A 21,831-nucleotide genomic window follows, 5' to 3' on the forward strand; every position below is an offset into this window, starting at 1 on the left:
GGTGTCAAATCCAAAAATCATTGCCATGATCCATGCCAAGCCACAATCCCTGTCAAGGAGCTTACCCCTAAAGTTTTCTTCTAAGAGTTTTATGGTTTCAGGTCTTACATTCAAGTCTTGAATCCTTTTGTAGTTGATTTTTGTATATGGTGTAAAAGAGCAGGCCAATTTCATTCTAGAATTTTTTATTTGAATTTCCAAAGAGGAATGGCAATCACTCATCACGGGAAAGGCTAATGTGTGGAACAACAGAAATGACCAGAGCCTGGGGAGAGGAGAGCTGGGTCCAGCCTCGGCTCTACCATTGCCTCATTTTGCAGCTGTGCACACATCTGTAGCTGTCAGCATCTGTAAATCTAGCGAGTGTGCTGAAAAGTTAATGCCCGTGTCGCATTTCTTCTACATGTTTATGTTCAGGGAATAGACCCGAGAGATACATAGCCCATACCCCATGCTACTGTAGCAGAAGCCCCAACAGTCTGCTGGAATCTTCCAGGACTGGGGTGCTCGATATTTTGTGCTCCTCATGATTGGACATTTCTGGGTGTTAGGTATTATTTTATCAAGAGGCAACAATCTACTTCCCTCGAACTTTCCACCCATGCATCCAGCTCTACTCTGGACCACTACAGAAAAAAGACTGGACAAGCCAGATCTTCACATCCTTGCAGATAGCTCTGCTGCCTCACCGAGGCCTCTCTTTTTACTTATTCCTGGTGATTCTCATCTGAAACCTACTGGTGACCATGTCTCTATGCCAATGTCCCTTTGAAATACATAGTTCTCCTAGACAGCTGTCCTGTGATCAACATATTTGGGTACCCTATAATTTTTATAAACAGCATTTCTTTAATCTCCCAACTCTGTACCTTGAAATCAAGAGAAAAATCTCTCCATAAAGAAATATTTTAGCGGGGCGCCTGGGTGGCTCAATGGTTTAAGCCTCCGCCTTCAGCTCAGGTCATGATCTCAGGGTTCTGGGATCGAGCCCCACATCGGGCTCTCTGCTCGGCGGGGAGCCTGCTTCCCCCTCTCTCTCTGCCTGCCTCTCTGCCTACTTGTGATCTCTCTCTGTCTATCAAATAAATAAATAAAAATCCTTAAAAAAAAGGAAAAGAAATATTTTAACATAACTATTTCCTTGATGCTTCTTAATGAACACAAGTTAACATAACTTGCAGAGATCAAAGTTATTTAGACTTACCTGTATTGTCATGAATTCCCCTTTCATTTCTTTCTAAAATTAGGGCATGTGAATATTTCCCATTTTCAGTCTGCCTAATTCCTATTCTAATCTGCATGATTTCTAATGTCAGGAATGATTCTTCAGTTGTATCTTCGAGCTAATTTAAGATGCAGGACCTAAAGTTTGAACTTTTGAAATAACTGGACTTTTTCTCATTATCCTTCATCCTACACAGGGTCCCAAGTCCCTCTTAACCAATCTTTCTGTACTTCCTGTTCTGAACATTATGTAAGAAGAAAGTATAATATAAGATGTATGGTTATGTGTGCTTCAGCCTCTTTCATTAATGTCTATCATCATCCGTAAGAGTGTTCCCTTGTCTTCCTCATTAATCATGGTCCTCTGACATCATACTCTTAAAGTAGATCTAGCCACTCTTGGCAGATGGGTTGCTGTGCAGAACTGGAGGCAGGAGGGTGAAGAAGTTCTGCCTCCAAATCTACAAACTCTCTTTCATCTATAACCATCTCCCACCTTCCTCCTGTTATGTTAGAGGGCATATGTCTCTGAGGATGTTCTGGATCTCATTACCTCCCCCCTTCACAAGGACCCAATAGAATGAATTCTCTCCTCTGTTCTGAATATTAAATCAATTTCTCTCTCTCTCTCTCTCATTCCTGGAGTCATCCACTTCCCACTGAAACATGCTTATCTCTTAAATTTCTTCCATCTCCTATTCCCTTCCAGCCACAATGCCATCTCCTCCCTTTACAGCCAAACTTCATAAAAGAGCTCATTGTCTCCACATCCTCACCTCCCACGTTCCCTTCAAACTACTTCAATTTAGATTTTTCAGACACCGTCTCTCTCCCTGACTTTGCACTGTCTCCCTATCTGATTTTCCTATATCCACCCACTTCACTCGAGTCAATTTCCTGCAGTCTAAGCACACTTTTAAAAATTCATATCGAGGGGCGCCTGGGTGGCTCAGTGGGTTAAGCCTCTTCCTTTGGCTCAGGTCATGATCCCAGAGTCCTGGGATCGAGCCCCACATCGGGCTCTCTGCTCAGTGGGGAGCCTGCTTCCTCCTCTCTCTCTGCCTGCCTCTCTGCCTACTTGTGATCTCTATCTGTCAAATAAATAAATAAAATAAAATAAAATAAAATAAAATAAAATAAAATAAAATTCACATCCAATCATTGCCCTCCCCAGGTTAAAACCCTTCAATGTCTTCCTGTTGCTATTTGGGAAAAGTCTAAAGTCAAGAATGTGGCATGTACCATCTGCCTACTGCCCACTTACCTAACCATACCTCGTATCTCTCCTCCTTCCTGTGCTCTGTTCCCACCACACCAGCATTTCCTTTATTCCCTCCAATGTTTCATTCTTTCCCAAACCTTGGGTCCTTTGCCTCTACTGTCTGCTCAGTCCTGGGTTTAGTTACATAAGTCCTGATCCTTTGTGTCTTCACCTCATTGGGTTCTCATATTATTTACTCACTGTCACACTGGCCAGATCATAACATTCAGAATTCTTTATTGTTATTGTTGCCCATTCCTTATATTTTCTTAAGGTCTTATGAAATGTAATTCACCCATCATAATGAGTTACCCATTTGATATACAGAGTTCAGTGGTTTTCAGTATAGTCACACAGCCATGCAACCATCACCACATTATAATTTTAGAACATTTTTTGTCACCACACAAAGAAACCCATGCCCAATAGTAGTCACTTCCTATGTTAGCCCCATCCTTCTAGTCCTGGGAAGCCACTAATTGGCTTTCTGAATCCATAAATCAGCCGATTCCGGACAGGTAACGTAATTGGACTCATGCAATATTCAGTCTTTTGTAATCAGTTTCTTTCATCTGTGGTAGTACGTATCAAGACTTCACTTCATTTTAATGCCAAATGACATTTCATTTTGTAAATATACCATCTTTTATTCATCTGTTCATCCATTGATGGACACTCATTTAGGTTGTTTCTGCTTTCCACCTTTTGGGGATAGTTCTGCAATGAATGTTTGTATACAGGCTTTTGCATGGTTGTGTGTTTTCATTTCACTTGTGCGTATACCTAAGAGTAGAACTGTTGGGTCATTTGGTAACTCTATGTTAACATTTTCAGGGACTATTTTCCAGAGCCACTGCATCATTTTGCATTTCCACCAGCAATGAATGAGAGTTCTGACTTGTCCATATCCTTGTCAACACTTACTATTGTCTGACATTTTTATTAGAGCCATCCTAGAGAGTGTGAAGTGATACCTCATTGTGGTTTGGTTTGCAGTTCCCTGCTCATGATGGCAAACATCTTTTCAGTGCTTACTGGCCATTTGTATATCTTCTTTGGAGAAATGTCTATTTTGGTTCTTTGTTCATTTTTAAATTGGTTTATTTAACTTTTTAAATTTTTAAATTGGTTCGTTTAACTTTTTTGTTACTTACTTGTAAGAGTTCTTTACATATTTGTAAATATATATGTGTGTGTATATGTATATATATATATATATATATATATATAATATTCATTGTAGTTATAAGTCCCTTTTCACCTATGTGATTTGCAAACATTTTCTTCCATTCTACAAATTGTCTGTTAAGTTTCTTGCTTATATCATTTATAGAACACAAATTTTTTATTTTGTTGAAGCCCAATTTACCTATTATTTCTTGTGTCACTTATACTTTTAGTGTTATATACAAGAAATCATTGCCTCATCCGAGATCATGAATAATCCTCTTGTGGTTTTCTCCTAAGAGTTTTATACTTTAGCTTTTCCACTAAGGTCTTCGATCCTTTCTGAGGGAATTTTTGTATGTGGTGTGATATAGAAGTCCAGCTTCATTCTTTTGAAAATATATATCCAGTTATCCCAGCACCACTTGTTGAAAAGACTACTCTTTGCCCCATTTTATTGTCTTACCACCCTTTTTAAAAGTCCGTTTAGCATGATGTAAGGATTTATTTCTGAATTTTCCATTCTGTTCCAGTGATCTATATGTCTGTCCTTGTTTGAGTACCACACTGTGCTGATTAATATAGTTTTGTAGTAAGTCTTGAAATCAGAAAGTATGAGTCTTCCAGCGTGGTCTTCTTTTTCAAGACTGCTTTGGGGTGGCTCAGTGGGTGACTTTGGCTCAGGTCATGATCTCAGGGTCCTGGGATCGAGCCCCACATCAGGCTCTCTGCTCAGCAGGGAGACCGCTTCCCCCTCTCTCTCTGCCTGCCTCTCCACCTATTTGTGAATCAATCTCTCTCTCTCTCTCTCTCTCTCTCTCTCTGCCAAATAAATAAATAAATAAATCTTAAAAAAAAAAAAAAAGACTGCTTTGGTAATTCTGGGTTCCTTGCATTTACACATGAATTTTAGGACAGGCTGACAAATTCTGCAGTGGAAAAAAGGGGTAGCTGGGATTTTGATAGAAATTACATAAATCTGTAGATCATTTGGGGAATGTTGCCAACTTCACAATCTAAAGCTTTTTGATCCATGAACATGAGGTTTATCTCCATTGTTTTAGATCTTCTTTAATTTCTTTCAGCAATGTTTTATTGTTTTCAGTGTAGGAATCCTGTACTTTCTTTGTTAAATTTATTCCTACGTATCATATTTTTTATGTTACTATAAATAATTTTATTTTTAGATTTTTCATTGCTAATGTATAGAAAGAAAACTGATTTTCATACATTGATCTCACACTCTGCCACCATGCTGAACTCATTCATTAGTTCTAATGGTCTATGGGAGGCTCCTTAGGATTTTATAACTACAAAGTCATGTCATCTGTGGAACTGCAAGTAGTTTTATTTCTTCCATTCCAATCTGGATGCCTTTTTTATTTTTCTTACCTCCTTTTCTTGGCTAGAAGTTCTAGAACAATGCCAACTAAAGGTGAAGGAAGCAGATATCCCTGTCTGCTTGGTGTTCCCGACCTTGGGAGAAAATGGTCTTTTACCAATAAGTATGACGTTAGCTGTGGGATTTTCATAGATATTATTTGTCAAGCTGAGGAAGTTCCCCTCTATTTGTAGTTTGCTGATTCAACACACTTTTAATTACCTGCTTGATGTCTATATTCCCTGCTGGACTGTAAGCTTAGGTATGTCTTTGGTTGCTATCTCCTTAGCATGTAGCAAAAAGCCTGGCATAAAGGAACCACTCAATAACAGTTTTCCAAATGACTGAGAGAAATTGCCCTTCCAGGTTCGTGTCTTCCTTTTTTTTGTTCTCGTCCTAATTTTTATAAATGTTGTCTTCAACCCAGTTCTTCCTGCTATCGACTATGTATGCAGTTTCTTGCCCATCAGGATTACTGGAAAGCAGATAATTAACATTATCTTGTTAAAATCTCTAATACATCATGACCTATATTTTTTTTTTTATAAAAGGCTTATTGTTTGACCTGTTGATCCTCTCACCCTTTTGAAATCTGCTTTCTTGAGTCCAGGGCACACTTCTCTTTCCTTTTTTTTTTTTTTTCCCAAGATTTTATTTATTTATTTGAGAGAGCAAGAATAAGAAAGCGAGAGAAAGAGAGCAAGCAGGGGTGGGAGGTGGAGGGAGAGGGAGAAGCAGACTTGTGACTGAGCAGGGGAGCCCAATGCAGGGCTTGATCCCAGGACCCTGGGATCACGACCTGAGCTGAAGGCAGATGGTTGACCAACTGGCGCTACCCAGGCATCCCCCAGGGCACGTTTCAATGCCCCCCCAACATTCCCTTATTTTGCTACTACAAAGTCAAAGCTACATTCTTCTAGGATTTCCACCACTCCCACGTTAGCAAAGAGACTCTCACTATTGGCCAATATCCAACCCAGAGGAAAATTCCCTCTCCTTGTTCATCTGGCCCTCTGGGCAATGAAGCTGTCACTGGAACAAGTGAAGGCCTTGTCAGAAGAGCTAAGTGAGCTTCTCCCCAGAGTTTGGTGTTGCTAAAGCCCCCTCATCAGTCGGCTTGGATCCACCAGGCAAGCTGGCATGTACTCCCATTGGGAGAACACTTCTGTTCCTCTCTCTCTCATCTTCAACCCATCTGTTCTGCTCTCACTTAGTGAAGTAGGATATAGAAGTACGCAACCAGAGAACTCCTCTTCCTCCCCTCCCATTGTACCTATTCATTTTGAAGGAAGCATGCACCCCCATTGTCCTATTGCTGGCCATGTTTATATTAAAATTGTTTTAAATATCAAGGTCATACTTCAAAAAATGCTAATGCTCAATGAATTGGTATATTGTGCTTAGAGAATTAAGGCTATGTTGATCTTAATCGATTTCAAGTCTAGAGGGGTTTTTCCTTTTTTTTTTTTAAGACTTTATTTATTTATTTATTTATTTGACAGAGATCCCAAGTAGGCAGAGAGGCAGGCAGAGAGAGGGGAGGAAGCAGGCTCCCCACTGAGCAGAGAGCCCGATGTGGGACTCAATCCCAGAACCCTGGGATCCTGGCCTGAGCCGAAAGCAAAGGCTTAACCCACTGAGCCACCCAGGTGCCCCAAGTCTAGAGGTTTAATGTACTGCAAGTCACACTCTGCTGAGAGTTTTTCTAGCTAATGTCATCTACATTCACGTTGATCTACTGTCAGTGTGGTAATAAAGTGTCTTATTCTAACAAAGTTATTATTTATAACAATTTGGCACTAATACGGACGGGAACTATCTTGAGGAATGGGCCACATTCTCCCACTCTGCATGAAGGTGACGAATGAGCAGCAGTGATCCTGATCTTTCTGATCTACCGACAACAGTTTTCTCCTATCCAAGTAAATTATCTCTCCCATCCTGCAGACCAGAGACATCCTTTTTGAGAGTTAGGAGCCTGGGTTTGCCTCTAGAGAGGTGAAACTCCCTACCTGCTTTGGCCAACATACAGGTGGTAATTACTGTAGAACCCAGGGTGTCCAGCCTTCCAGATCTGGCTTTGGAAGAGAATGGTATCCAGCTAGAAAAAGTGACTTCAGTACCCCAAGGGCATAAACCAAGAAGGAGGAAGAGTTGATATCCAGGAAACAAGATCCAGCCCTGGACCCTTTACTAGCTAGGGAAGTCCCGTAGAAAGAGAAAGGAAGACCAATGGGGCCAGGAAGAGAGGTCTTTGGGGAAAATGGAACCAGTAGTTTATCTGATTGCTTCATTATGGGTAAAATGTGCTCAGAAGGATTTTTAAAATTTTTCTGGAGAGTTTTGGAAGAATTATTAGGATAATGACATAGACTAAGCAGATTTTTTGTAAGATTTTATTTATTTGACAGAGAGAGAGAGAAATCACAAGTAGGCAGAGAGAGAGGAGGAAGCAGACTCCCTGCTGAGCAGAGAGCCTGATGCAGGGCTCGATCCCAGGACCCTGAGATCATGACCTGAGCCAAAGTCAGAGGCTTAACCCACTGAGCCATCGCACCCCATAAGCAGATTTTTTTAATGAGATAACTATTAACATCTGGAAGAACAAAGATTTATAGAAGAAAAAAGGACAAGTGATCCTAGAGTATTTTTTCACTCAGCAGTGAACAGTACATATGTAATTATAATAAAATAAGAATTGAATATTGATCTAACCAAAAGATGTGACATAAATATATTGGAGAAAGGAGGGGAGAAGTGTAGGTATGGAATGGGTTAGGAGCACACCAGCCCAACCTTCCAGTATAAGTAGTCAGGCATTTGACGTTGACAAGTCTGGGGAGAAACCTGCAGGCCTATCCTTGGAAATACGGAGGTAGGCATCAAAGAAAAGAGTCTGGAGAGTCTGGAGAGCAGAATTTAGGGAATGAATGGGACAGGTGACTGCTGTTTTTTCTTCCTGTCTTGTTATACTATTGGAGTTTAAAATTATATATAGGAGGCTGGACTTTTATGAAAATAAATAAGCAAAACTAGTAAATAGACTGAGACAGGCATTTAAGACTCAAGAAAAGAGAAGGGGATAGAGAAGAAGGATCAAGTCTTTCTCAAGTGGCTGGGAAAGTTAGGTGATTATGGTTGTGGAAAAACATGTCCATACAAGAACATCGCTTTAGTCCAAGAGATGTGCACTTGAGAAAAGCCATTCTTCGATAGGAATCCACAGCCAGCAGACCAGCCCTCTGCTGGAACAGAAGCTAAAGCTGTTGTCATTCCAGCTTCTCCTGGTCTCAGTCCTTCCAGCCTGCTCAGGGGCTCAGAAAAAGATCTCCCAAACTTACGCACCACTCTGCCACAGGCACTCAGGTGCTCAGGGGGCTGCCGTCTTGAACTAAGGGCGGAGTAAGTGCATAGATGCCTCCAAGGAATTTTGGAGAAGGAGGTGGAGACATTCCTGTCCACTGGGTGGCCTTGGGTATGTTGGAACAGGTCCACCTTCACCAGCACGGGGTCCCTGTGCTCCGTCTGTTATCTGCTGGTCCCAGACAGCATCTATGGGAACAGGTCCAGGCCTCTGTGGTCACTCCAAGAAGGGAAAAGCCTCTTTACTCTCCCCTGGCCTTCTGCAGTTGAACATCTGTGCCTTTCTCTAGGACCAGCTCCCAGCGACCACTCAAGAATCTGGCTCTCCTTGCCACGGGTGGTGAACTCCCATGCATGTGAAACATTGAAACCTGCCCTGCCTGAAACATAGTCAAGGCTGTCTTCAAGGAACCTGGGCCTGGTCCTCAGCTGAGTCAGGCTGTAGTCAGCTCGAAGTCTCAGAGCAGGTCCTCTGACCACTTCAGGACACCAGCCTGGGATGCCCTGGAAGATGAAGCAGGAGATGTTCCACGGTGGGAAAGAAGGGGAGCAGCTTCCTCATGACCCCCTCCCTCCAGTCCAATTCATTTCTAGGAAAAGCCAGAATGAGGCAGTCTGCCCACCCACAGGGTGCTGGGGGTGATCGGGGAGCCGTCTGCTGGGTGTCACAAAATAATCCTACTTCTCCCTGTCTGTATCCTGATTGTTTCACAGCCAAATGGCAAAAAAAAAAAAAAAAAAAAAAAAACAGTTCCCATAAAGGTCTTGGACTCTGTGACAAGTAGGATCATAATTCTGAATTTAAAAAAAAAAAAAAAAAAAAGAAGAAGAAGAAGTTTGGGGAAGGAGAAATGCAGCCAGCAAGGCAGGTATCCCCCTCCCTCTTTATCCATAAAGGTCTCTCCAGAAGAGCATGGCCCCCTCCAGGGTAGAAGAGTTCCCAGAGAGTGACCAAGCCAGACCCCCACTCAGGAGACTCTGGGTTTGAGAATGCATTCCCGAACTGTTCCCCAGTGGGGGGATCCTTACAAATATACGTGTGTCAGGGGGACAGGAGGGCGGAGACTTTCTGAGCAGACCCAATCAGAAGGCGGACAGAATTGGGGAGGGGTACGCCATTGCAGACTCCCGCGCTCAGGGTCGAGGTCAACATTTGGCAAGTGGACACATCCTGGCACAAAGAACAGAGGCAACTCACTAACCTGTGTCCCAGAGGACTGCTGCAAAGGGTTTATGATCAGTTCAGCGACTCCAGCAGGGACCACATATATGGCAAAGCGTGGGTCGGGTCATTTGGCCTCCAGGCCCTCTGCTTAGTGACCCAGGATGGCCAGCCACGGTGCTCAGCATGGACTTAGGAGGCAGACAGAGCTAATGCCTGAGGACTCGAGTCCTGGGCAGTCAGCCTGGTCCCTCATGTAAGATTTTCTGCGTGCAAAACCCTGGTGCCAACAGATAAACACAAACTCTGTTAAAAAAAAAAAAAAAAAAAAAGTGGGGTGAGGGGAACTGGTTCCCAAAGGAACGAATGAGCCCCCTCTGTCAGGATTTCACCGGGACATCCAGGTGGAAAACCCAACAGACCTGCGTGCTTTGCTGCCCCAACTGTGAGTCACCCTGGAGTTCTTACGGAAGGAAACTGCAGATGGAGGCTTGGCGGCCAGCAGGCCAGGGGCGGCCATGACCCCTCGGCCCCAGGCACCGCCAGAGTGGTGTCCCCAGGACACAGAGCCGTTTCCTCCCTCATGGGGTTCGGCTCAAGAACCAGTCGTTAATTTTCTCTTTAAACTAACAGGATAGAAGGGGAGAATTTACTCAGTTGATTAATTAGAAAGCTGACTCTCGTGGCCACACCAGGGCTGGAGGGCTTGCATGGCCTTGGGGGTCTGGCTTCTCTGCCCGGAGCTGGGGGCAGAGGGGATTTGTCCCCATCTCCCCAGTAGAGGGGAAGGGTCTGGATCCTTAGCCCTGGTGCAGAGCCGACCAGTTAGCTTGTGCCCAGGCTGCACCTTCTCAGGTCTCCCCACATCCTACAGCCAAGGTCAAGAAAGTCCCCCCACAAAAGAGGGGTGAAGACATTCTGGAAATGTGGCAGTGGGCACAGAGCTCAGCTGGTACCAGACAGAGGGACGGGGAGGGGCGGGAGCCATCACGGAGCCAGTGGGGTAGCCTCCGACTCCCAGGGCTTGCACAGCTGCAGCCACTCCTCGGGGGACACAGGGTGGCCAGGCTGTCCTCGCCATTTCATAACTGAGACCCTCAAAGCCCCAAGAAGAGATAGCTGCCCCATTACAGGTAGCAGATGCTAGACTTGAACACTCATCCCTGCACTTCGTGGCTGTGGGGCCTGGGCTGCAGGAGAGCACAGCCTGCTCCTTGGCACTGGGGCTCAGCCCGGTGAGGGGGAAGCTCTGACACGGGGTGCATACACACGTGCGTACACACACACACACACACACACACACACGCGCGCGCGTGGGGGCGATGTCAGTCTTGCTTCCATCTAGAGCAGAAATGGGCCCTTTGCCGACTTGCTTCTTGCCACCTCCAGGCCCCAGGGGGACAGAGGCAGGATTTACGGTGGGAACTCACAGGGAACTCATCAGGCCCATGCTCTCCCTCCTCGGCGCCTGCTCCCTCCCCGCTGCTCCCTCAAGGGCCCTGAGCTCCTCCGATAGAATCCTTGGAGAAGCTCACATAGAGGCAGCTCAGTTCAGTGGGGAGTTCTTGACCTTGAATGGTCAACTCACCTATGTTCGATATTAAGAATGGAGATAATAGGGGCGCCTGGGTGACTCAGTGGGTTAAGCATCTGCCTTCGGCTCGAGTCATGATCCCAGCGTCCAGGGATCGAGCCCGGCATCCGGCGAGCAGGGGGCCTGTTTCTCCCTCTCCCTCTCTCTCTAGGTCTCTCATCAATAAATAAAATCTTAAAAAAAAAAAAAAAAAAGAAAAAGAATGGAGATAATATAACTTAACTAGAACCAAGCATTTTAAACTTTCCATTCCACGGAGCAGCCGGTTGGGGGGGAGGAGAGGGAATAAGAAAGGGGGCTGGGCCTGGAATACGGGGAGGTTACGTGGGAAGAACGGAGCGTAACAGGTGGCATCAGGCAGGAAAACAGGAACCACTCTGTTCCTGTTTGAACAGGATTTAACACAGGGACCAGGAGGAGCAAAGGCCAGAGAAGGTGGCCAGTGACTGCCAGGTTTATCACGAACTTTCAGGGCACCCCGAGGGGCTGCTGCCCCTCCCCTAGCCAGACCCTGCAGGGACCCGCAGCCCTACGGCGCTCCCAATTCCCGAAGCCTGCGTACCTGCCTGCCCTGCTGGATGCAGAAGAATAAGGCTTCAGCCCCTCCTCTCTCTTCCCAGTATCACGTAAGCGCATCTCACTGGAGGGACTGAAAGTGTCTCGGGAACTGTCAGGTTTCCAGCCCCTTCCAGACAGGAGAGGAGACAGAAGTGGGTGTGAGGAGGGCCAGGTGCCAACGGGAGAGAGAAATGGAAGGAGGAAAGCAAGACCAGCAGATGGATATGGAGATCCCGGAGCAGGAAGATGCCGGGCGTGGGGCTGACAGGGCTTGGCCGGGAGCAACAGAGACAGACGGCTAAGATGGGAGACGCAGAGGACGAGACCTAAATCAGGAGATCAGAACAGGACGACCACCGGGGCCGTGGGTGTGGACTGGTGTGTTGGCGATGGAGCCCAATCATCGGAAGCCCACTGCCGGCGGAAAGGACTTGCCCCACACGGATCCGGGTTAGGCCTGTAAACTCTCAAACTTTAGTGGGCATTAAAAATCACCTGGAGTAACTTTTTTTAAAGAGATTATTTTTTAAAAATATTTTATTTATTTGTTTGACAAAGGGAGAGAGAGCACGAGCAAGAGCAGTAGCAGGCAGAAGTAGAGGACACGGGGCTCCATCCCAGGACCCCGAGAGGGCGACCTGCGTAGAAGGCAGAGGCTTAACTGAGTGAGTCACCCAGGCGCCCCAAAAAGATTTACATGAGAGAAAGGGAGAGAGAGAGTGCAAACAGGGAAGGGGCAGAGGGTGAGGGAGGATCTCAGGCAGACTCTACCCTGAGCACAGAGCCCGACACAGGGCTTGATCCCACGACCCCGAGATCACAACAGAAGCTGGACACTTAACCGACTGTGCCACCCAGATGCCTCACCTGGAATGACTTTTTTTATTTTTATTTTTATTTTAAGCATCAGAGATTCTGATCCAGGAAGTCTAGGGCTAGACCTGGGAATCTGCCTTTATTGAAAGCTCCCCGAATGATGCCTGTAGTCCTTGGGAAACATCTCAGATGTCACCGCTTTTGGGACTCTAGGGAATGGTGCGTGCTCTTGGCCCCAGCCGCCGCGGTAGCCCTAAGATGCCTCATGAATCCCAGCTTCAAAGCCTCACCTGCACACCCACCCCCGCCACACTCTGCACACCGGGCACCTCCTGGAGTCCCTCCTGCCCGCTCCCCGCTGCCTCCTCCCGCTCCTCCCCACTCCCAGAGAACTGATATCCCGGGTTATTTTTACCTCCAAACAAGCTAATTAAGCAATAATCCTAGAAGAATCCATCACTCTGACAAGGCTGTTGATTAACCATCCCCCAGCCAAGCCAGAAGTGCTTCATTTCCCAGCGGGACGGGCCATAACGGCACAGCAGCCCTGGGCGGCAGCCGAGCAGCCAAGGGACGTATCTGAGAAGACAGAGGCAGGTGGGTCCTTGGGACAGACTTTGCAGCCTGGAGAAGCTCACAGGAGAGGCAGGGGCACTGGCCTGACGCCCCACAGGCTGGGACATCTCAAACGATTCCACGCCATCCTTTCAAATGTCCCCAGAGAGTGCCTCTGTTGTGAACAATTCTGGACCACGGGAGAAGAGCCGGTGGGAAGGGGGCTGGACCCCGAGACGTAATTCTCCAGCTTTAGATCCGTGTCAAGTACAGAGCTGCTGCTGAGAGCAGAGACAGGCAGAACGATGAAATAAATCACTGCCTTCGAGAGATCATTTCATGCCCAGACGATATCTCTTTCTCTTTTCCACACTTAGACTCTTATTGTAAACACCCGTCTCTATTCCCCTAAAAGACTTACTTTCTTCAGTACTGGGCAAAGAGGCTCTGACCGCCCCGGAGGTGATGAAACACTGCCCCCTGGCGGTCACAGTGGTGCTGCAGCGCGGAAGCATCCACCTTCCAAAGGCTCTTTCTTTCCCAGCCAGCCCGGCTGGAGCAGGGCTCACCTGAGTGAGCTGCCACCTCTGTGACACTGTCCCATCGTCCGTCCGGCTCCATCGTTGTCTGAATCCCGGTCTCCTTTAGGCCTGTTTTGCATCAGGAGTAGATGATGTTGGCAAACAGTCTGAACCAAGGGGAAGGAAACAGAACCCCGGCTGGGACATCCTGCTTTGGTCACTGACATGCCAGGTCATCTTACCTCTTTAAGGGTATCCAATTCTGTTCAGCCACAAGAAGGGAGAAATAAAGAGAGAGAGAGAGAAAGAAGGAAAGAAAGAAAAGGAAGGAGAGAAAGAGGAAGGAAGGATGGATGGAAGAGAAAACAGCATCTAGTAAGTGCTCAGTAAATGCTAAAGAGAGTGAGCCTATGTAGAGACAGGGAGCATGGTGGAGGGCACAAGGACTCCAGAATGTAAGACTACCTGTCCGGCCTCCAGCCAGCTGTGTGTGTGTGCGTGTGCATGTGTGTGCTTCAAAGAACAGCCTTCTCTTTCTGGGCCCCCTTCTATAAAATGAAGGGGCTGAAGCTGGAGGTCTCTAAGGCCCCTTCCACACCACAGACTCAAGGAGCCAGTTCCTAAGGATTTCCAATCCACCATCATCATTCAGGGGCAGCACATAACCAGGAGAAGGCCCCGGCAGCAGCAGCTCTTCCTGAGATCCACTCTCTGGAGAAATAAACCCAACAGTGCTCTCCTCCGTCGGCCTGAGAGTCGCTGCTCCTCTAACAACTTTGTGAGCGTGGACATTCCAAAGCCCCTTCATTCGCCCTGCATTGGCCATTGACCTTGGTATCGCCCCGGAGGAGGGCGGTGGGATGGTGACACCTAGTGGCCATCTCCAGGAATCAGCCCTGGTCTGCGTTCTGCACATGCCAAGTCTTCTACTCCCCACCTCTAAATGGGCAGTAGTGACCCCCAGCGTGAGTAGAGCAGTGTTCTGGAACTGTCTCTCCATCTGACTTCAGTCAGGAGTTTGGCCTTTACAACCTTCTTCCAAGTGCTTCGTCCTCTGAGATCCCGAGACCCTGTGGTTTATGGCTTCTAGGCAGGGATCCCAGGCTCTCCTGCAAAGGGCAGGATATCCCCATTGGGAGGGCACAGCCCAGAGTTCACCACTGGAACCGGGGGGCTCCACCCATGTGGTCATGCCCAGTCCTGCCACACACCCACCTCCACCCAGCCATGAGACAGGATGGCACAACCAGGCTGCAGAAGCTGAGGACAGCTCCCTCCTGACGGCCAGCTGCCGAGGTGGGGGAAAGTAACAGAACCAGCCAGAAGGGAAGCTTTGTTGAGCTAACTTTCTGTTGGGGGTCGGGGGCAGTTCAGCTGGCTTTGCCCACTTTGGGTGCCAAAATCTGGCCCTATTGGTGGGGTCTGTAGGGGTCATGTGTCCCCAAAGAATGATACAAATGGGTTCTTTTTAACACCTTCCTCCCTACACTTAGTCCACAAACCACAAATAGTGGGAAGCAGGTTGTGTGCAGAGACACCCCACAGGTCATACCATTGGGGCATGATTGTGTCACCCCATTGGGGCATGGCTGAGGACAACGACACTGAGCTCGTTGGGTCCTTCCTGAGTCCCACAACATTTTGGTGCTGGAAGAGATAGGTTCCCTGCCTCCTGAGTCATGGCCTTTATCATCAACTTTTGGTCCTTGGCTTATTCGTTTTTCTCAAAGTATAATCTTCGAGTGGTGCATGATTTCCATGGAAGACTGGTTTTTCTTCTGCTATGCAAACTGCAAAAAATGCTAGACGATGCTGACCCTTTATTCCTCGTAGCTTCCCCCATGCCGTCCCCAGGAAGTATAACGTGGTAGCACTCTGCCGTCCTTAGAAGAAGGATGTCTTTAGTTCATGTGGGCGATGCAATTTCTTGGGTTGTCACGGCTTCTGGTGGTGTGTGGTAATTTTCCCTTGTCCCGTGAAAATGCTTTGTTGGAGATGGAGAGTCGGCGAACGTCAGTGTACAACACCTACCACTGGACTAGTCAGGGTCCCATCAGGAGACAAGAATCACACCAGCTGTTTGAACAAAGACAACTTAATACAGAGAATTAGTAGCTAGTAGTTAACCACTACTAACAGGGACCACAGAGGACTCTAAGGAAGACAGGTGCCCCTCCAGGGCACAGGGACAGTACCCAAAGAAGCAACGAAGCAATTGGATGAGATTCAGACCACATCGGAGAGAGTGCAGCCCACTGGGTGGTGGAAAAGTTCACTGGGGCACCAGCAGGGGCAATGTGGAGCACAGGGGTCCCCCTGCTGGGTGCCGGGAAAGCTCCATGGAGAGTTTTGAGCAAGACTCTAAGCCCCTCCTGGATCTGTGAGTCCAGATGCCACCTGCAGTCACCCTGGAGAGAGAGGGGTCAGTAGGGGGAGCTCTTGCTCCGTATGCCTTGCAGTGTGCCTCTACCACCCTCTTCTGGCCACACCTGGCATTGCACCAGCTGACCTAGGGGACACCTTTACAGAATCCAGTTACCAAGCAGGGCCAAGATAAGGAGTTCAGCACCTGCTCTGTGCCAGGCCCTCGGGAGTTTCATAGACTCTCAAGCATAGTTCCTTGAAATAGATATTAGCTCTCCTATATTAATGTTGAGAAGGCACTAAGAGCTAGGAGTTATCTGAGAAGGCTAAGCCACTAGCCTCGGGTGGGAGCTGGGGTTTAACCTGATGTGTCGGAGGAGGGTGGGGGGGGGGGTGCTCTGGAGTCTGTTTCTCCCACACAAACATGGCCTCTTCCTGTAAGGGATAATGGACCGTAAGGTCCTGTTCTCCTCCTCCATGAGCTCACACCACAGCCATTGCTACTTGGACTGTCTCCCTAGCGAGGCAGGTGCCCAGTGGACACTCCAAAGCAGAGAACCCCAGACTAGAGACACGGGGAGGGCTGGTGAGGACAGAGCCTCCCGGACCTACCTCTGCACTTTCCAATGTAATAGACTGGGGGACGCTGGACTCTACATCCAACAAACTCCCCGGAGGTCGGATGCGGTCCGAGAGAGGAGCACCGTCTCCACCAGGCGAGACGGGGCAAGGAGCAGTCTCCTGGCCTCTGATGGGGGAGGGGGCCTTCGTTCCAACAAGCTCCTCGCAGCCCCCACACCCCGGGGAGAGGTCACTATTGATACCTGGTTTCTGAAATGAAAATCAAATAGGGCGCCCGAATCTGTGGCCTGGGTGACGCAGTTGTCAACGCTGTAACCCAGACGGAGCGGATTCGTTTGTCAGGTGGATGAATGAAGGCTGGGCTCCGGTCCCCTTTGTCCCCTTTGTCTAGATGGGAGGTGTTTCAGGCCAGAGGTAATCCCCTCTGGCTCAGGAATAGGACCATCCTCTTGGGAGCACCTGTCCATCTCTGGTCCTTATGCCTGGCCGGGAGGAGTGGTCCCCCAGTTGTCGGCTGAGAAACCGGGGGTCCTGCCCAAGCCCATGCGGACACAAGAGGCAGAACTGAGAGTCAGCCCCCGGGGTGTCACTCCAGAACCATGCTCTTTCCATGGGCCCACGTGGTCTCGGGAGACGAGGCAGTTCTGGGTCCGGGTGCTGCAGGGGATTGGGGAGCCAGGCCAGTCCTGGAGAGGGGTGGGTGTTTGCTGCCCTGGGAGGGCTGGTTCGGCGTCACCTGCAGGAGGCCAGGAAGCGCCCCAGTGGAGAGAAGGGGGCGTACCCAGACATCCTGGTGGTGAGAGATGTGGAGAGGAAGCTGAGGACGAGGCTCCTTAGGGAACAGTAACTCAGTTCGGCAGAAGGTGGGGCCCATGGCTGTTACAACATCTGGTCGGTCCTCCCCAGTCACTGTAGAAATGGTCACCTGTCGACTCACCTCCAGGAAGGGGAACAATTCAGACCCATCTCAAGTGCCAGACTGTTGAATCCACAAAAGGGTGAAGACAGCTTAAACCCTTCCACGCTGCCCCACCAGCGGGATGCAGGGAAGTGGCTATGCACTGACTGAGGCCTGTGACTGCAAGGACTAGCTTCGGTGCCTCTGGGGTGCCCCCTCCCCTCTCCCTGTCCTCTCCTCCTCCCCTCTCTTACCCCTTCCCCACCCGCTCAGCCTGCTCAGAAGCTCCCCCTCCCCAGCCTTCTCTCCAGCCGCAGCCCTCGGCAGGAAGCCCTGTGGCCCCATATGGACCGGACAGCGCAGGCCCAGACTCCTGCCACCTCTTGTCTGTGCGGCCAGACCCTCGCTCTCCGGACCCAGCCGCCCTCCTCTGGGAATAGGCACTCACAAGCACCACCTCTGGTCCAAACCCAGAATGTCGGACACAGAGGGGGAACCCTCGAATCAGCCGTGCACCCTGAGAGAGGACAACACGTCAGTGTCGGCTTGTCCACGGAGGGTGGGCGTGCCTGGGGGCAGCCGTGTGTGGGAAGGGAACACTCTGTCCTTTCCCTTCAGTTTTCCTGTGAACCTAAACCTGCTTAAAAAGCTAAAGTCTGTTTGAAGGGGGGTGGGGGGAACTTCCCCTTAAGGCTGTGGTAAGAATGAAGTAAGACAGTGACGTCGGAGAGCAAGGCCCGCGGGGCCCACAGTGAGGCCCACAGTAGCTGGGCGGGGGGCGGGGGGGGGGGGGGTCGCCTGAAGCCTGTGCAGGCCAGACTCACTTACGTCACCCTCTCATCTCCCTCGGGAGACCTCTGGGGCCTGGGGACGGGTGTAGGAATTGAGACCCAGACTGGGCCAAGTGACCTTGTTAATAAATCAGGAAACAGGACAGCAAGGGCAGCCCAGGGCTAAACATAATAATAGGCCTGGGTCTAGGATTTGTAAGATCAGTTAGTTCCTCCCTCCCTCTCGCCAGAAAAAAAGGTTTTTCATGGCCAAAGGAAAGAACAGGAAAGGACCTGGCAACTTGGCAAAGGCATAGTTCTGGCTGGCAACACCCTTGCTCTAAAGTCTTCACTTGCTCCCTAGTGCCTTTGCCTGGCACACTGGTCTCCCCTCCACCTGCTTGACCCTGTGGCCACTCGGGGTACCATTCGGGGGTGGAAAGAGAACAGGCAGGTGTGGGGAGACCCAAGTCTGAGACCCAGCTCTGGTAGCTCTGTGACCTTGGGAACATCTGTCGTCCTCTCTGTGCCTCAGTTTCCCTGGATTCTTTCCTTCTTTCTTTCAAGGAACACACTACTGAGTGCCGACTCTCATTCAGACAACCTCCAAGGTCTTTTCTTGTGATGTTATTTTCCATACGATGCAGTTCAGATGCTCTGCGAGAGATACCGCACACAGAGAGACAAAGCATAAATGGGAAAATTAAAAGGTTTCCTTAATCACGGTTCGCAGAGATGTGCATTTCCTCCCAGGCTGTGCCTTTGAATCTACATTTCTGTGCCCACCTTTTGTACATGGGACACTTGCTTGGGAAATGCACGGCTGACTTTGAAGATTGTAGGGCTGTGTGACCTCGTGCTCAGTATCTCTCCAGGGCTGATCGAGGACAAAAGGAGATGCTTCCCGACCACAGCTCTTGATCCCCCTGAGTCTCTCTCATGGTGGGACCTGTCCTCCCTACCAGATCCCCTCCCCTGGCCCAGACCCCGTGAGAGCATCAGGAGTCTCTCTGGGGAAAGAAAGCACATAGGGCCCAAACAAACCATGAAACAAACAAACATGAATGGTGCCAGTCCTAGCGCTGCCATTTCCTTGCTGTGTGACCTTGGAAAGTTACTTAACATCTCTGAAAATCACTGCCTTCTCTTTGGTAGAGACACTAAATCTTCACCCGTCAGGATTGTAGTAAGGATTAAGTAAAAGAACATGAGTGATGTCCACAAACAGCAGCAACACTTTATTCGATGTGAGACGTTAGGTGTCTTGTCCTCAGAGGAGATGCTCGTGGAAAGCGTTATAGGACAGTGTGCAGGGGAGAGCCCCACGTCCCACAGCCATCCGCTGCCTCACCCTTTCATCCTCCTGGATCATTGTCATTTCCTTCCCTGTGACCACCAGGGGGCAGCATGGGGTCGTGGAACCTTAGGCTGTCGCTTCTCCGAGTGTGCCGGGGCAGGCATCCTTGGCACCCGTCACCACAGGGCTGTTGATTGACCTCTTACATGCTGGGTGCATGGGGAGCAGTAGGGACACGTGGGGGGCCATGGCTGTCTGCTTCATGCATAGAAGGGACAGTGGGTGCAGATGGAAGGGTCTGCAGTGGGGGCCGAGCTGGGGGCAAACCCAGTCTCCCCAGCAGCTGCCCGGCCAGTGTCCTCTGTGCCAGGGGCCTGCCGGTGTTCCGGGAGCCCACGTGGCAGACTGTGAGAGAGGGAAGGGTGGAGAAGCTGGGGCCCTGACCCCAGAAGCTACCCTGTGCGCAGAGCTCAGCTTCCTCTCCGTCAAGACCCCCACGGCCCCGAGGCCCAGCCTGGACGCTGTGAGGGATGCTGAGAACCCCGGGAAAGCAGCGTCCTCTCGTCTCTGCCTCATCCAACAGGGCCTCTTCCTATCCCCAAGTAATCTTGGCCCCCGGCCGCCACGAGGGTTTGTGGGAAACTTCCTCCCAATCCTCAGCTAATCCTCCTTTGACTGAAGTCCTTTAGCAATTACATTTGGGCCGAGTGGCCTCTAATCCCTTCATCCCCAAATGTCCCCGGGAAGGCACATGTGCGGATGTGTGTCCCGCTGGGGCCTGGTGGCCAGTGGGTCCGGGCCAGAGCTTGCCTGGGACCACCAGCGTGTCCCCCCACCCCACGGAGTCTACCTTCTTTCCTCCCTCCTGGGGCCCAGTGAGAGCAGGCCGAGGAGAAGCCCCAGGCATGTACCTGTGGTGTCTGGACAGGCAGCGGGCCAGCTGCCCAGAAGCCAGGCCCCGCCTCCGCGCTGAGCGACCGTCAGAGAGATGCTCTTGTTTGAAGTTAGGCCCTCGGTGTCCTCCTCTCGGGCATGGGACTGGAAATAGTCCTGCCTCTTAGGGATACTTATGAGGATTTACTAAGGTCATTTATGCAATGAGCTTAAAGCAGAGCCTGGAGCCCAACAGACAATCAGAACCAGTTAGCTCCGCTTAACCTGGAGTGCCCGCCTGTCACCCCAAGTCAACACGTGCTTTTAGTACCGTTCCAGGAAGGCCCCCCTGCAAAACTGTGACTAGAGATGGACGAGCTAATGCTAACACTTCTACGGACATGCAGAAGAACTTGCCTAGCCAAACCAGTTTTGAACAAGAAAAGCAAAGTCAGAGAAAACGCACTATCGGTTTCAAGGCTTCCTAGACTTAACCACGAAGCTACGGCGCTGGGAAACAGGATATCCTGTTGAATGCACGGGGAGAAAACAATTGAATATCCATATACGGGGGAAAAAGAGCAAACCTCCAGCCGTATCTCCCCCCCGCCACCGTATGCAAAAATCACCTCAAAATGGATCAGAGACCTAAGCATAAAACAGAACTCTAAGACTTCTAGAAGGCACGTACAAGAAAACCTTGTGACTTTGCTCTCGGGAGACAGCACCCGGGACCCATCTGCAGTGTAGCTGCCGCAGCCAGAGCCACATGTACGGGCTCCTATCTCCCTGATTAGTTCCTGGCTGTCGGTTATTTGAATTTAAAAGTGAAGGTGTCACCCTGGTACCTGGGCCCCGTTGTGTTTCTCCAGTTTGCCGGGCCATCCTGGTTCCTCCTGAAATTCTCTCCCCCCAGTGCTCGGCTTTGGGTCAGCTGCAAGCGTGGGAATGAAGCCAGAGGGCGAACTGCTCCCTGGGACCTGAACGATCCCACCGGTCCCCAGCCGGGCAGGTGGCTCTCAGGGCCTTCTCTCCTGCCCTTGGCCCATTTCCCACATACTGAGTGAGTGTGCAGTCAAGTTGGAAGAAAAAAATAAATAAAATGAGCAAACCCACAATTTTTTCCACACTTTTCTCTCCATTCCCTCTCTCTGCCTTTCTACCTGTCTCTCTGTCACGCTAGAGACGCATGAGTCGACCACAGAGAGTCCTGGGATAGTAGCTATTAAACCAAGGGTCTGCGTGTCTGTGTACACGTGTGTGTGTGTCTGCGGGTGTGGGTGCACACGTATCCGTGTGTGTTTATACAGAAGAGGTGTGCAAGAAGCAGAGGCAGAGAGAGACGAATGGGAATGAGAAGTTTCTTTTCAAGGGAAAGAGGCAGAAATTATATCCGTTCAAAAATACCCTGCCCCTCTCACAGATAAATATAGCGACATAAGTAG

At 49.4% G+C, this 21,831-nt stretch overlaps 1 protein-coding gene across 2 annotated transcripts in view; it reads left to right on the forward strand.

Annotated features, from left to right (window-relative positions):
- Window positions 1-9,171, forward strand: part of CAPN13 (calpain 13) — an 80,246-nt gene extending 71,075 nt beyond the window's left edge. The window contains exon 23 of one of the 2 annotated variants that reach the window (XM_059188698.1): window positions 8,687-9,171. The gene's annotated coding sequence lies outside the window, so the exon portion shown is untranslated. Of the gene's footprint in view, window positions 1-3,319; window positions 3,559-8,686 lie in introns of those variants that run through there. The other variant, XM_059188699.1, reaches the window with a different exon arrangement.
- The last annotated feature ends 12,660 nt before the right edge of the window (window positions 9,172-21,831 follow it).

Source organism: Mustela lutreola, chromosome 9, assembly GCF_030435805.1.
Source record: "Mustela lutreola isolate mMusLut2 chromosome 9, mMusLut2.pri, whole genome shotgun sequence".
Classification (NCBI taxonomy): Eukaryota; Metazoa; Chordata; class Mammalia; order Carnivora; family Mustelidae; genus Mustela; species Mustela lutreola.